General features: G+C 36.0%; 1 long non-coding RNA gene across 1 annotated transcript; it reads left to right on the top strand.

Moving 5' to 3' along the window:
- Positions 1 to 556: 556 nt before the first annotated feature.
- LOC114470831 (uncharacterized) lies at positions 557 to 3641 on the top strand. The gene is made up of 3 exons (XR_003674911.1): positions 557 to 747; positions 842 to 876; positions 3509 to 3641. It is a non-coding gene; the product is annotated as an uncharacterized LOC114470831 (long non-coding RNA).
- The last annotated feature ends 675 nt before the right edge of the window (positions 3642 to 4316 follow it).

A 4316-nucleotide genomic window follows, 5' to 3' on the forward strand; every position in this document is an offset into this window, starting at 1 on the left:
GTGTATTGGATTAAAAACAAGATGAGAACAGAGTACAAGATGCTATGTACATACTGTACATGCTTACTTTAGATGTAATCCTGCCAACAAACAGAAATAAATACATGCCGTTGAAAATAAACTAGTGCAATGTTTTGCTTTATTTAGGGATTATTTTCATTAATGGGGTTTTAACTACTACTCTTATCACAAATGTGACCCCAAATGTTGCATTTGTACTAATTTGAAGATCAGTGGCCCAAACAAAAAAAACAAAAAAAAGAGGAAAAAAAAAAGCTTTGTTCAGAAACAATCAATTCATTGTTTTCTATAGATGAGCCTATGGTTAAAGGCACCAATAGTACAAGATAAAGCAGGAACATAAAAATAATAAATGATTCCCACATATATTTAAAAAAAAAACATTCAGATGGAATAATATGAACACTCCACCTGGTGAAGCTACCTGGTGTCCCCCACTCATCCACCTCATGGTCCTACAGCATTTCCAGCCCGAGAGAACAGACGGCACAGGGAGCGATTGATTGGATTGGATCTCACCCAGCAGTGACTTACACTCAACCTATATGTCACAGATGGTAGGATTTCACTGTGGTTGATATAGGAAATCCACTAAGGAGTATTGATCTTTCTACGTTCTGCTCTTTCTGCCTGATCTCCACAGGATCGGAACATCCACAGAGGTCCGGACGTGAGCAGATACGCTGAAAACTCATGCTATACTTTCAACTGTAACTGCATACTAAAGTAACATCATGCAACTTCTTTTTTTAATCATTATTATTATTAAAAAAAAAAAGCAATGTTGTAACCCTAAACATGAAATTTCTTAATATTTCAGCTCTTCAAACTGGGACACAATCGAAAGACCTAAAGGTGATAAACACTGCACGATATACTGTACATGTTAAACACACTCCATACAAACAAGTCAGTTTGTAGAAGATTTTTCATCGATGTCTCTGAATCATGCGTGAAGAATCAGGAAGTAAACAAGTCAACGACGCTGTATCAATTTCTTTGTGAATGTCAACTCTAATCTGCGTGCTCCGGATTCAAACTTATATCACGAGCATAATGCTTATCATGTAAACAATGACTTATTAAAACACACACACGTTCAATTTGACGCCTGATCATTTTTTGTTTGTTCGACAAAATCAGAGTGTATGCCCAAAAAAACATTATTTACTCCAAAAAGAAAGAAAAAAAAAGTTTAAATTGCCCCTTTCAAGTTTGTTTTGGTCTCCACCGTAAACAGCAGAGATGTATAAAGTACCAGAATAAAAAAAAACTAAGTAAAAGTACAAATACAATAACTGAAAATAAATAACTTTGGTAAAAGTGAAAGTTACCCATTTGAAAATCACTTGAGTAAAAGTCTTAAAACAGCTCACATTAAATATACAAAGTGGCTATCCATACATAGCCATACAGACAACCTCGTACGTGGCCTATGACGTTACCGGAAGTCATGTGACCATTCTGTACATTCAAATCAAAAGAAAAAATGGCTGAACAAGCGATACACGTACAAATTCACAATGGCAAGAAATGAAAACCCACTTCTTAAAGTTAGGGTTACGGTTAGGGTTATGAATAGTTTGTTCATAACGTAGTTAAGATATCTACGTATTAATCACAAACAAAAGCACTGGCCAATGAGGGGGCAACGTATGAATATCACAACAATTGCATAGCATGTCCGTAACGTAGTTTAGGAATCTACGTGTTAATAGCAAACAGAAGTACAAGTACGTAGCGTATTAATCATGTGACCTATCACATCACCTAAACTGGCCAATGAGGGGTGCTACGTACGGATAGAATGACGGTATATTGATACGGCTACGTACAGATAGCCATTAAATGTACTTCGGTATAAAAAGTATCTTGTGAAAAAAATACTAAAGTATTAAAAGTAGAGCAAGTAAAGTATGCATAAAAAGAAGCAAAACAGCCATTAATATTCTTCCCTTGTTCTCTTTATTTCACTTTCAGGTAAAGACGTGGTATGATTTAAAAACAAGCCCTGAGCAAACATAAACAGTTAGTAAATAAAGTGTCTGTCTGAGATATTGATTGATATTGGCTGTAAAGAGCAACTAGAAAAGGGTAAAACTTCTCAGATAAAGCAAATATTAGTGGAGTTACACTCTTTTAAATTAATGTATTCCTGAGATGCTTTCAGGGTCCCTGGGAAAACCAGACATTTTGATGAGTTTGCGAACTGAAAGTTGTTCTTTTTGTGCTCTCGGACATGCCCATTCCAGAATAATTATGTTCATATTTTAATTTGTGTTACGGCAGAATTTACGGTTGACCTCATTTAGTGACATGATTCATTGCTCTGGTTGAATGATGGAATCCAGGAGAAGCATTGATGATTTTATATAAAAAGTTTATTCTATTGCTAAGTAAAAAGGTACAAAATGGAACAAAGTGAAACAAAATTAGCGTCCGTCCAGGCGGACGTCCGAAGGAAGTGCCGCGCCCCGCTCCAACAGTTTCAAAGCTTAAGCTTTTTATACAGATAAGAAAAGGTCCCAACAGTGAGAGACAAAAGGGAGGGAGTCAGATGCCCATAGTGGCAATGTTGGAGGATGATGAAGATGTTATGAGAAGGTTTGGCTCCAGTCTTTATCTGTCTTGATAAGTGTGTGCGTCAGTGTATGTCTGCATGTGAGCAGAGATTCTGGCCTTGGCAGAGACTGTGCTGCACTGAGAATAATACGATCTGTACTGTTTAATCATGATTCAGCTGTTCAAAAGTGTAAAGATTAATGGAGTCGTCATGTATTAAAACATGACAAATTGTACACATGAACATACATTTGAGGATATGATGATGAATATAAAAATGACCATAACATTTGTAACAAGTAACGAGGTGGCAAAAATAAAAGTGAGGGAGTAAAAGTATATTTTTTAACTTTTAAATATAGTATATTAAATTTATTAATGCTGGGATAAAAAACAACAACTCATGTACAGCCACAAAGTACATTTACTTTCTTACTATACACCTCTGGTAAACAGTCTGTTGAAATGTTCCCGAATTGCATTGTGGGATGTGTATTTCCGGAGATTGTAATTCAGGAGCAGATTTCTCAGCCATTTCAAATACATGAATGAATGAATATCCTCAATATTTGCCTGGACGCCCAGTTTTCCAACACTTTTACCCCAAATTGTTTTAAAAAATGGAATCTTTATCTTTTCCAAAATACTACAATTTTATTAAATAGATTCTGCAAATTATAAGAATTGGTCACAAACTTTCCATTACTTTACATATATTTATAGGGCAGAATAGTTTTAAATTCAATCTTTTTCCCACCTAAAATTTGCAGCCCACTTGAGATCAAAGTGGTCCATATTTGGCCCTTCAACTAATATATGTTTAACACCCCTGTCTACAGGGCCGAATTTGGCCCCTGAGCCTCGAGTTTGACACGTGTGTACTATGATTTTATCTAATAACAATAAAATATTTGCTCTTCTGCAGGAAATCAGTGCCATGCCCTCTAATCACTGCTTCTACGTCACATGTTTTTCATTTGATTCCTTCGACGACCTGATGATCTGCTGCTGAACTGCACAAACAGGTTGATGGATCAAGTGTTTAGACGATCCGCCCCTTTTTCTGCCTCACGTCTACAATGATCCTCCTCCTCCTCCATGTGTAAACTGTATGTGTGTGTGCGTGGGTGGGGGGAGCATCCCCAGTCTCCACACACACACGTGCACGCGCACACGCACACGCACACACACACAGCAATAATTATGATTAAACAAAATAATTATACAGTATGTATCAAATAGCTGAAATTGGTTATAGCTCAATTTGGCTTAGTTTTTGACATTCATGGACAAAAGTATCGTCACCCCTGGAATTTTTTTTTAGAAAATACACAATGTCTAAATAAAATGGGTTGAAAGTGATGAAATGGGATTTTTTAAAACCACAGTAATTAGTTAAATGTTGCAAATTAGAGTGGCCATAAATGGACCAAAAAAGTGGTAAAAAGCGTAAAAAAAATATTGTCTTAAAAGTGGCATAAATGGGGGAAGGGGGCTGGGGCAGTGTAACTTAAAAAGTAGGAACAATTAGTTTAAACTGGCATATAATAGGCTTGACAAATCTTGAATGTGGTTAAATTTGCAAAAATAAGCATGAAATATGGTGAAAAGAGGTTAAAGGTGACAATAATGGGTCAACATATGTGACATTAGGTGGAAAAAATGCTGGAAAGAATTCATAAGTGTGGAAAATGTCTTAAAAGTGAAAATAATGTGCAGAAATTTGATGGATA

This window comes from Gouania willdenowi, chromosome 10, assembly GCF_900634775.1.
Source record: "Gouania willdenowi chromosome 10, fGouWil2.1, whole genome shotgun sequence".
In the NCBI taxonomy this organism is placed as follows: domain Eukaryota; kingdom Metazoa; phylum Chordata; class Actinopteri; order Blenniiformes; family Gobiesocidae; genus Gouania; species Gouania willdenowi.